This window comes from Marmota marmota, unplaced genomic scaffold (genome assembly GCF_001458135.2).
Source record: "Marmota marmota marmota unplaced genomic scaffold, marMar, whole genome shotgun sequence".
NCBI lineage: Eukaryota > Metazoa > Chordata > Mammalia > Rodentia > Sciuridae > Marmota > Marmota marmota.
In genome coordinates this window covers 7,396,748-7,408,894 of record NW_026000102.1, presented here as the reverse complement: position 1 = coordinate 7,408,894, position 12,147 = coordinate 7,396,748, and positions in this window count along the sequence as shown.

The following is a 12,147-nucleotide window of genomic DNA, read 5'->3' as shown; positions in this document are numbered from 1 at the left end:
AGGAAGGAAGGAGTGGCGGGCAGCCTCTAAGATCTCGGCTCCACGTGCCGGAGACCCTGGCCCCTCGAGGAGGGCGGCGTGGAGGAGGGCATCGTGCATGAAGGGGGGCGTCATGCGTGGAGGGGGCGTCATGCGTGGGTGGCGTCATGCGTGGAGGAGGGTGTCGTGCGTGGAGGGGGCGTCATGCGTGGAGGGGGGCGTTGGGCGTGGAGGAGGGCGTCATGTGTGGAGGAGGGCGTCGTGCGTGGGGGGGGCATCATGCGTGGAGGGGGCGTCGTGCGTGGAGGGGGGCGATGTGCGTGGAGGGGGGCGACGTGCCTCGCTGCGTTCCCCCAAATCAGCGCCTCCTGTCGTTGCCAGGCGCAGACCGAGAAGTTCCCCGAGTTGGCTGTCGCCACGGCTGCCCGACTTTCTTTTCTTCCCCGAAACTTGGTCCACCAGGGGGCAGGGGAGATGGATGGCGCCGGCCCTCGTGCGCCCAGCCCGTATGGCTCCGAACTAACGGCGTTTATCCGGAGGCAGCGCGGAATCATCAATCACGCAGAAAAATAACACAGCGAAATGACTTTTCAAAATGCCATCGGTGTAATTATCATCTTGCCATTACGCTAAATGCCGCCATTTGTATCTGTGATTCTTAAGTATGCAAACAGTAATTAACGTGGTAATGAACCGGGGCCCCAGAGCCTCCCCTCCCCAAGCTAATTTGCATGTTAATTATCATTAGCGACCAGGGAAACAAGTTATAAACAGCCTAATTAGCAGCCAGATCATTTTTACAAGAAATCGCATGCACTTTGACACTTGAGCAAGCCTGAGATGAATGAAGTCGGGAGGGCCGCCCCTCAAGAGGCGTGGGGTGGGGTGTCCCCCAGGCAGGGCCTCCGTGGTGGGGCACTGCGAGCAGGTGCCGTCCAGCCCTGGGGAGGCTGTGTGCAGTCCCCTGCCCAGACTGGGTCTCGGTTTCGATGGGAAGAGTCCAGGCTGGCTTGGGCTGTCTGGGCCCCAGAAGGCCACGTCCCTGTACAGGAAACCCATCTGACCCCTGTTGAAAGGTCAGGGAGAGTTTTTCAAGGTGGTGGTGAGAGGGGAGAGGGATGGGGCTCTGCTCAGACTGCTGGGATGATGGGGGTCGCAGCTGAGGAGTGGTTGGGGACGTCCAGGGCCATCTACTCTGGCTAAGCGGCTTGTGAGGCAGGCTGGCATTCACACATGAAACGGAGCTGGCAGGGTTCTTGCTGCAAGTGGACCAGGCGGGCTTGGGCCCCAGGAGGGCTCAGAGGGGCCTGTCCCAAGTTCATCATCAGGAAGCCTGGGTTCTCTCCTGCACAGGGAGCGCCTGGGCCAAAAGCCGGGTTCTTTGCTCTCAGGAGGTGCTGTTACCGAGCGCCGCTGTGTGCATGCCTCCCCCCATGCCTCTTGGCAGAACGCCCTGGGAGGGGTGGAGAAAGTGGGCCGCTTCAGGCCTGCAGCCCCACTGCTGGTGATCCAGGCCTCTCCTGGTGTGGGCCTCTCTGCTCCTCCCGGATTGCCGGGTAGTTCCCACCTCAGGGCCTTTGCTCCTGCTGCCTCCTTCACAATGTCTCCCCACCACTGGTGTTCCTCTCCTCTTCAGAGACCCCAAACTTGCCCATTCTCCCTTCCCATCTTACCCTTGTTGGGCTGCCTGTGGCCTCACAGGCTTCAGTCTCCCTGGCTGGAGTCCCGGGCCTGGAGAGCATGGCGATTTCCACTGCCCTGTCTCCCTGCACATCCAGCAGCCCACACAGGCAAGCCCAGCAGGAGTGGTGATGGTTCCTGGGAGGACGGATGTGCAGTTTGCACTCTGCAGGACAGATGGGCTCTGCTGAGGACCGCAGCTCTGCCCTGCGGAACACAGGTGGCCCCAGACGGCAGGGGAGCAAATGGTGAGCCCTGCCCCTTGGCACCAGCACCACTTCCTGAAAGCAAGTGGTGGGCACGACCCCTTCCTCTGTTCCAGACCCCTCCACACTCCACCCGAGGCCTCGGGCCTCTCCTGCTCTTTCCAGGGTCCCTGTGGGTGTGGGGATTTCACGAGGTCCCACCTCCTGCTGGGGCTGTTGGTGCTGCTGCAGGCAGTGACGTCCCCTGGGCGGGAGGAGCTGAGTGAACAAGGCCCATCCTCCACTGCTATTCCGAAGAAGCTGGGCACTGGGCACTGCTTGGTGTTCTGCAGATCGGGGACACTGGGGGACAACCTGGTGATATCTGGGTCTGGCCCGGAGGCTAGGGACTGAGCCGGGAAGTGTTGTTAAGCAAAGCCTCAAGGAAGTGGGCTGTGGGCAGCTCCAGGTGCCCGTCTCTGCAGGCACAATGGGGTGGCCCAGAATGGCACCTTCCGAACAGGAGCTGGGCACAGGGCCGACCTCCCCCTGGAAGTGCAGGCTCCCTTCTCAGTCCCTGCACCTCCAGGCGCAGATGGAACAGCAGGGTTTTTGGGGATGTGCAGTGGACAGTCCTCAGTCCTTTCCTGTGCTAGAACCAGCAGAAACCAGCACCCGCAGCTGGCTCGCAGTGGGGCAAGGTGGCCCTGCCCTTCCCCGCCTGGCCGTGAGGGCCTGAGGTCTGCCGCAGGAACTTCCCTTCCTGGGGCCCCAGGGATGGCAGTGCAGCCCCTCCTGTGTTGGCCGCCCAAGGGGGCAGCAGGACCAGTGGCAGAAAGGCTGGGGGCCACTGCTCTGTTAGCTGTACAGGCTGTGTCTGGCGGGGTGTGGGGAAGGGCCCTTGTCCAGGGCGGGGATCCAGAACAGAAGGGAGGGCAGTCAGGAGCAAAGCCACCTGTCTCCAGGGACCAGCAGGCTTGTTGGGAAGTGGGACAGGGGCCAAGACCTGCCCAGGACGGTCACCCATCCAAACTCTACCATGTGGCCCTTGCCTCCTGGGCCCCAGGGGAAGAAGAGCAGACCTGGGGTGCCCTGCCTCTGTGAGCAAGAACACTCAGGGAGCCCAGCTGTGAAGGGCCAGAGTGGACCACAGCGACCACAAGGATCCCTGACGGAACAGGTGGGCCTCAGGCTCAGGGTCCCTGCACGCGGCTCCCCCGCCAGCCTTTCCCAGAACCTCCTTCCCAGCCCACACCTCCTCTAGGCCCGGCCAGAACCTCAGCCCTCCTAGCCGCCCCCCCCGGGGGCCCTGCGCCTCATGTCTTGGGCCTGGGGAGCTGTAGCACCGTCCCCAGCTCTGTCCCCGCTGTTCCCAGCTCTGGGCAGCTGGTGTCAGCAAACATGCCCGACTCGCCCAGGGCCTGAACTCCAGCAAAGCCTGGGGTGCTGTGGTGGCCATGGGCGTTAGCTCCTGGGTTCAGCGGGTCTCTCCTGCCCCCCGTGGGGTCTGATGCCTCTTCCCCTCACCCTGGCCGCCCCATGGGTTCAGACCTTGCCTGGCCAGAGAGGCCCTTTCCTGATCGCCCTGCTTCTGGCCCCCATCCAGGGGGGCTGGCTTCTTGTTTTGAGGACAGCCACTGGGTCTGCCAGGCCCCCGATGCCCTGCCACAGCCGGTGACGAGCCACATGTGTGATCGGCTGTGAGCAGTGCCTCCGCCACTGCAGCCTCCCTGGCACCAGGGCCCTTTGTCTGGGACCCGACTGGGCAGGAGGACTGGGCCCTGGCTCCAGGGTGCTCAGGTCTACAGGGGCAGGGGGGCCTTACAACTCCAGGAGGCCATGGAGGGGCAGCCTGGTCTCTGGGCAGAGCCGATCGCTTTAGGATGTGGCCACCTTTGCTTGTGTTTGGAACAGGTCACCCTTCTGCAGGGCAGAATGACGCATCTTCTGAGGCCCACCGTGGACCCCAAGGGCCATGGGCTCCTTAGGAACAGGGCCTGGGACAGCTCATCTTCCCTTGGCACCCAATGCAGGGTGCGGGGACTGGCAGGCAGCCTCCACGGCTCCCACTTCCCTTGAGATGCCAGGCCTCCATCTGTCCTGATGGCTCATCATGGTGTGGTGGGCGGGTGAGTGCCCCTTCCCATCCCAGGTCAGTGGAGCCTGGGGACACACAGCCCCGTGACTTGTGAGGGGTCATGGGAGGGGGACTGTCTCAGTCACGTGGAGCAGTGTGATCCCAGGTGGGCACGAGATGGAGGCAGGTGGTCAGAGTCAAGAGAAGTGGCCACAGCGGTCAGGGAGGGGACGCTGCGGGGGCCGTGAGGATGTAGGAGGGACGCTAGGCCAAGGAACGCTGCAGACACGGGTCTCCCTGGGGCCTCCAGGAGGCCGCCCTGCCACACCTTAGCTGGGAGGGGCCACTTTTCCTCTGACCTCTGGGACGGTAGTGACCTCTGCTGCTTTGTGACAGCGCCATGGGGGACTGATGAGTGGGGGCATCCTGCACACGTGTGGCTCCCTGGCTCCTATGGGCCGCACCCCCTCAGGCTTGTTCCACTGGGTGTGTCGTGGCCACGTCCCCATGCTGGGTGGGGTACTGGGTAAAGAGGCCCTGGCTCTTCTCCTGGGCATGCGCCCCCACGGCCTGTCCATCCTTCTCAGTGTCCTGGTCACGTCTGCAGGACTTGGGGGTCCTGGCCTCGTGGCTGGGGAGCTATGCGTCTCAGGGCTCACATGGTCCCAATTGTAGCCATGTTAAGGAGGGCGTGGGAAGTGACCGGACCGTGAGGGCTCTGCTCTCACGTGGATCATCCCCTTGATGGAGTCATAACCCGAGTGGATCATTAGGAGGTGGCGGAGACTGTAGGAGGGGGACCTAGTTGGAGGGAGTGGGGCCTTGGGGGAGAGCCCTTGGGGACTCTATCTTGTCCCCCGCCTCTTCCACTCTCTGCTCCCTGACCTCCTTGAGCCGAGCAGCTTTCCGTCACCATGCCCTGCCACCATGGTGTTCTGCCTCAGGCCCAAGCAGTGGAACCGACTGACCATGAGCTGGGACTTCTGCAACAGGAGCCAAAATAGTGTCCCCCCCTCTAAGTCAGTTTTCTCAGGTAGTTGTCATGGCTATGGAGGCTGACTGACACAGCAGGGTGCTCAGTGGTCACCATCTTTGTTGATCCAAGCTGTCGCCCAGCACGGAGCTCTGGTCAATACCGCCATCTTTGAATCTTTAAAAATCATCTCTTTGGTTGTGGTCAGCTCCATGGTCCAGAAGCCACACTCTAGCTTGTGTGCAGACCTGGTTCTCTAGATGCGTTACAGGTGCTTGCCAAGAGCCTGACCCCACCAGAGGCCTGACCAAGGGCGTGAAGCCCACTCCTGCCTTGGGGGTGGAAACCAAAGGTGTATCTTATGTGAGAAACCTACTGGCCACTCGTGGGAATGAGCAGCGTCTTTCAACCTGTAGCCCAGGGTTTCTGGGCACCTTCCTTTTCTCCTGGGGTGGGCAGAGTGGCATGCCCGAGCGGTCTCCCTCCTGCAGTGTCTGCCGGTGAATGCAGAGAGTAAAGCTGACCCGCTCCCCAGGACTTCTCAGAACCTCCTCCCCCAGGGCCTCCAGCTCTTTGGAAGGTTCTGCCCTCTCAGTTCCCCAGGCATCTGCCTATGGGATACTTGGCCTCCCGCCACCTGGAGCTCCATGCTCCTGGCTTTCTGTGAGTCTTCCCCCCAAAGCCAGAGTCGCAGCACTCTTGTGCTCTGGCACCACCCCACTTCTGACCGATGCGTTTCTCTGTATCAGTCAGCTCCTGCTGCAGTAACAAACAGGCCCAGTATCTCATTTGCTCACAACAGTTTATTTCTCGGTCTCACCCCTGGAAGGCTGTGGTTGCCCACTGTGGGTGGAGGGCAGAGAAGCGTGGTGCCAGCCCCCCACATAGTGTGGCTGACAACATACAGCATCTGAGTCCATCAGCTGAGGTGAGGGATATGTCCAGGCCCCAAACCAGTCGGGTGGGAAGCCATGGCCACAGGAAGGCGTGGGGAGGGCTGGGAGGAAGCAGATCCCGGAGCCAGTCCCATGAGCTTCAGCGGGGGTTACTTGAAACGGGGGTCACTGCTGTGTAGCATGCCTGGGAAGGCCCCAAATGTGACTAAGTGCATTTCCTCATCGCAGGCTTCTCAGAGCCTTCCGCAGACTGGTGTGCTGTCTCTGAACATGACCCTGGACCAGGGCTCCTCCCGGACACTTCACCCAGGAGGTCTCCTCACCCCAGGAACCTCCCGGCAGCTGCAGGGACTGGGTGGGTGGGGAGATGCTCAACTTTGGGAGGCCACTGCTTAGCGACTCCTGGTCAGTCCCGAGCTTCTGGCAGAGCTGTTTGTATGACATAAAGCCGGGGGGGGAGGCGGAGTCAGCTGGGTGTCATGCTGGCCTTTGGGGGACTGTGGAGCCAGAGGACAGCCGCTTCATGTGTCCAGAGAAGCAACAAAGGCTGCATCTGTCACATTTGCTGTAGTGACGAATAAGACCAGGGCTTCAGGGGCTTGTGATTGTTTCTGGACCGCGATGACAGCGGTGGTGGCACCTCTGCTGGGCTGGGCTGGCCTTGCCCTGGATCTGTTTGGTTCCAGGGAACAAGGCCATCTTTGCATCAAGGGTGGTGGATGTCCCCGGGCACTGAGTGACAACAGGACTTGAACCCACGGTGGGGCCTGAGAGACCAGCCCTTTAGTTGGGGAGCCCGTTACATAAAAAGCTCAGCCATGAGGATCGTGAGAAAGGTCACTTGGGCCCAAGTCGTCATTTCCCTAGTGAGCGACCGTCCCTGTCCCCCACCCCGAGAATGGGACGGGAGCCCAGAATCGGCACGGCCCAGCGGAGCTGCACGGCGTGCGTTGGCTGTCCCCTGCAGTCTCTATATTTGGCATCGCAAGTTCCTAAGGGAAGTGGTGCCGGGTTGTAGGCAGATCAGCCTCGATTCCCCTCTGAAACTGTTCAGCAGTGACTGTAAGACAACGTCACCAAGGGCGTGGACCGTGTGGCTCCAAAGGGAACGTGAAGGTCTCTCTGAATTTGTCACTGTCCTGCGTTAGAACGAGGAGACTTCTTTGACTAGCCGTGGGTGGCTTTGTCTCTGAGACAAAGAAAGCACTTAAAGAGGAAATACCGTTTGTTTATTTATTTTCACAATTAAATACACGTTTAATCAGTGCACAGCGCACAGTAGTGCAGTCGTAGAAATCGTCTCTTTTTAAAAGTCATTCCCCAAAGCTCCCGTTCCTCACTCCCAGATGGTAGGTCTGAGGAACAGCGACAGAGCCCGAGGGTGCTCTGTGTCCAGGAGCGGGGAGTGTGAGTCAAGGTTGCCTCTGAGCAGCTGAAAACTGGGGGAGAAGCACTCAACACACATGTGCAGGGGACACAAAGACACGACACAGACAGGGACCAGGGACCACAGTGGACAGTCACACATGGGCACTCTCGTGCCACAGCATTCCAGTCTGTGGCTGTCTCCTCTAGGGACACAGAGAGCCTGGAAGCAGCAGTTGCCAGTCAGAGGGAGAAAATTGAAATACAGTTTATAAAGACCAAAAATGTTTAAACGAAAGCCATTGCCCTCCACGCCCTTAGAAAACAATGGTTGCAATTTTAAAATTAAAAAAAAAAAAAAAAGGATGGTAAGATTTCCGCATGTTGCTCAGCAGCTAAAGGAAGAACTGGGTCTTTCCCTTATGAGAGCTGAGTCCCCAGGTGGTGGCAGTGGGGACTCAGGGAGCAGGCTGGGCCAAGGATGCGGGGCTGCCTGGCTCCCTGGACTGCAGACTGTGCTGGCCTTCCCCTGCCCATCCTCGACCCACTGGCAGAGGCAGTAGGAAAGGGTCCCCTCTGGTTAGGGCTGGGCCTCCATGCGGCTGGGCAGGGGGAGGGCCAGGGCCTGGGACCAGGTGGGTGCTGACCTGGGACTCCTCTGCAGTTGAATGCCACCAGGCTGTGGCAGTGGTGACCCTGGAGACGCAGCACTGACTTCCATGCCATTTGAAAGATTTAAATTTACAATGACAAGGAAACTAGGTATTTGCCACAGTTGAGCTGTAAACATGCTTAACTATGCTACGACTCAAGCAAAAATGTCTTCATGAAACTGTAAACATCACATGTTTATTCTAAAACAAGGCATTAATAGTCAAATGAGTTAATACCAAGTTAATAAAAGATTTAACCTTCGTGATAGAAGAGAAGCTGGGAAAGCCTGTTTGGACTCTCAGTCCTTTAGAAAATGGGGCAGTTTCTCTTCACTCCCTGTGTTTGGGTCTGATTCCTTTATTTTTGGGGTCCTTTCGGCACAGTCAGCCACAGCTGCATAACAAACCACCCGACCCCTGGCAGCTCAGAGCAACCTACAGCAAATGCCTGTCGCCATGGCCAGCCAGGCCTGCTCTTGCTTGGGACAGGACAGGCTGCGGCTGGGCGCCTGCATGTGGCTCCCTGAGCGCGTCCTCCGGTTTCCAGGGGGAGGGGAGAGACTGATGTGGGACCCTCCCAGGCGGCCTTGAACGCGCATGGTGTCGAGCACATTTCTGGCTGGCCAGTCTCCCTGGGTTTTGTCCTCTGGAGGGCGACTCTGAGGGTTTGAGTGGCCAGCCCTCTACCATCAAGTCCAGCTCCTCCTTGGGAAAGTCTTTGGGCTGTGCAGGACTGAATCTTGCCCAGCGGCTCCGCGACACTCCTGGGTGGCTGCTCCTCATGGTTCACGTGTCGGGAGCCCCTGAGGGCCCCGGGCAGCGCTGCTTGGGTTGCCTTTTTGAATAAATTGAGCAACTGAATTATCGATCCCGATCTCATGATGTAAAGGACTAGATTCTGATCCCCAAGAATCCTGACCCGATGGCACACACTAGTGAATGTCTGCTAGCCCGCGGGGGCCTATCCCTGGGGTTGCTCCCTTGCCAAGCCCAAGCCCCAGTGGTGTCCCTGGGGTCCCAGGCGCTGGGCCAAGCTGTCCATGTTGGTCTCGTGTGCTCGCTGTCTTGCTGTGGTCTCCTTGCTGACTTGACCTCGACTCTACGGCACCAGCGTGGCCAGGGTCACTTTTCTGACCCCTCCCTCTGCAGCGTTGCAGGAGCTGCAGGCTGCGGGACCCTGGGCAGTGGAGGCTGAGCCAGGGGTTACAGGAGGCTGGCCAGTGCCACCAAAGTTTCTCCTGTCTGATCATGTCCCAAAGGCAGGGCCAAAATGTCAGGCCAGGGAGCTTGGGGGTGGGAGAGTAGTAGACTGGGGACTTCCCAGGGGGGCCAGTGGTCTGAAGGCCTGGGGGTCAGAGGGCCAGAGAATGGGGGCTGGGAGCCCAGGGGCTCACAGTACTTGGAGAACAGAGTCAGGGCTTCAGGACCAGGGGATGAGGGGCTGGGGGCCAGGGGGACAGGAGGCCAGCATGGTGGACTGAGAGGTGGTCTCCTCACCCTAGGTGGGCACGTGGGCTGAGACTCCCTGCCGAAGCGTCTGTCCTCCATGCCTCGGTGTCCTTCGTGATAAACTGAGGCTATGGAGGCTCCCCTGAGGCGTGGGGAGTGGGGCTAGGCTCCCTCTAGGGTCACTTGGGGCCAGTCCAGTTCACAGTGAGCGTTCTGTAGACCCAGGTAGAGGTCAAGGCCAGACAGAGGGTTGCCTTCTGGGTCTGGTTGGCCTCACAGGTCCTCCATGTCATGACGCAGACTCACCAGCAGAGGGAGGCCATGCTCCATGCGCCAGTCTTCCTTGAGCTGGCCACAGCTCCCTCCCCAAGCGTGCATCAGGGAAGATCTGGGTGGAGGCTGTGGCCACACGAAGGCCACCACGCAGGGCCTGGGGGTGGGGCTGGACCTGGTCTCACAGGATCACATGAACGGGGTGGCAGGAGTGCAGGAGGGACACTAGCCTCTTTGGGCTGGCTTGCCCTCTGAGAGTCCATGTGCAGCCCTGGAATTCTGGACATCAGAATCCCAGACCCTATGTGGACAGGGCTGGGTGTCCCTTCCCCCACTCCGCAGCATTCTTGCTCACGCCCTCCCCCATCCCCTCCTTCCTCATGCTCCCTCCCCGCACTGGCCTCCCTCTCTTGAGGGCTTGTGTTCACCCACATAGCCCACAATGATGTCTGTCTCAAGATCCTTCTGGTAACCCATCTGCAGAGTGCCTTTTGCTAATGTGAGGGTTGATTTTGTGTCCACTTGTCTGGACCACAGGGTAGTGGACATTTTTTTTCAAAGGTTACTCTGTCAGGCATTCATGGATGAGATGGATGTTGGAATCCATGCACTGAATAAAGCAGTCTCTGTAATATGGGCGGGCCACGTGCAGTCAGTTGAAGTCTGACCAGAACAAACAAGGGTGACCCTCCGCCAGATAAGGAGAGTCCACTTTGTTCTCAGAGGAGAACTGACAGTTTGGTTCTTCCTGGGCCTCTGGCCTTCTGGCCTTTTGACTGGAACTCATAGCAGTGGCTGGCCGGGGCTCCAGCATGCAGAGGGGCACCTCACAGGACTCTCCAGCCTCACAGTCCTGTGAGCCGGCCCATCATAATGTCCACTCACATGGCCTGCGGTCCTGGTCCTCTGGGGAGTCCTGCCTCACACCCCAGGTAAGTCCCAGGGCTCTGGTTCCAAGCTCAGGGTGCAGGACTGGGCATGCGCTCCAGGGCCAAGGCCGGCCCCGTGCTGGGCAGGGCTGGGTGGCCTCCGTTTTCCTTGCCGTTCCTAGGGTTTGTCTCTCTGTGATGGTGGGCAGATCGAATGTAACTGGTGCATGTCAGCCCAGGGGAGCAGACCTGCTGGGGCCAGCTGGTGGCCAGCAGTCTTTTGGGGTCACCCTGGGCACCCACTCTGCATGTGAGTCCAGTGGAGCCTCCCCCAGTGTCTCGTGTCCAGGTCCCCTGAAGTCACCGTGGTGTGTGCTGCCCCAGGCCCAGCAGAGGTGACACTGGCTTGCCCCTCTGGGATCGGCCTTCCTGCCCTCCCAGCTCAGCCCTCTGCCTGAAGCCCCCTGGGCTGGAGTCAGGTAGCGCGTCCTGGCGGGGTCCTCCCTGGGGAAGGAGTGTCTCCGTGGAGTCCGTGGAGGCTGTGTGTGGTCACCTGCTCCACTTGGCCCTCCTGGGCTGTGTGCTGGAGCTAGGGTCGAAGGTCAGGCTTCTAGACAGGGTTAGGAGCTTGCAGAACCTGGGGCCACCGTCTGTCAAGGGCAGGGGTGGAGGGGCCGGGGGAGAAGCCCAGCCCTGGAGGAGGCCCAGCCTGGGCCACTCGCTCAGTGCCCAGAAGGGGCACACCAGAGAGGAATGCCGAGTCGGGTCCAGGCTTGGTGCCCACACAGGGGCTCTGCCTTCAGGACCACCTCTGCCCTCTGCAGGCTTGGGGTGGCTCCGGTCCCCATGGAGCCCTGACCCTTGGTTTGGGAATAGAGTCTACAGAGGACCCCGTTGTCTTCCAGGCTAAGGCAGCAGCAGTGGAGCTGGACAGGCCATCATGGTGGCTGGGACAGAGGCCCCAGAGTGGGTGGCCTGAAGGGCAGATGTTCATGTCCCCTGTCCTGGAGGCTGCAGTCCCAGGTCCAGTGCTGCAGGCTGGCTCCCCCTGAGGCCTCTCCCTGTCCCCTCCCTGGGTTGCCCTCAGTCTCTCCCTCTGGACTCCCGGCACCCTGGGTTAGGACGCGGTTAGCACAAGCAAAGACCTTGTGTTGGTCAACTGCTTTGCTGCAGTAACCAAAGACTCGATGGGAACAATTAGGAAATGTTTATTTGGGGGCTCACAGTTGCAGAGGTTTCATTCATAGAGGGCTGACTCTGTTCCTTGGACATGAGGTGAGTCAGAGCATCATGGTGGAAGGGAGTGGTAAGGGAAGGTGGCTGGGAACATGGCACCAGGAGAGACAGAGAGGGAGGGAGGGAGGGAGAGAGGGAGAGAGGAGGAAGGGAGGAGGAGAGAGGAGAGAGAGAGGAGGAGGAGAGAGGAGAGGAGAGAGAGGAGGAGAGAGGAGGAGAGGAGAGAGGAGGAGAGAGGAGGAGGAGGAGGAGGAGGAGGAGAGAGGAGGAGGAGGAGGAGGAGGGAGGAGGAGGAGGAGGAGGGAGGAGGAGGAGGAGGAGGAGGAGGAGGAGGAGGAGGAGAGGAGGAGAGGAGGAGGAGGAGGAGGAGGAGGAGGAGGAGAGGAGGAGGAGGAGGGAGGAGGAGGAGGAGGAGGGAGGAGGAGGAGGAGGGAGGAGGAGGAGGAGGAGGAGGAGGAGGAGGAGGAGAGGAGGGAGAGGAGGAGGAGGAGGGAGGAGGAGGAGGGAGGAGG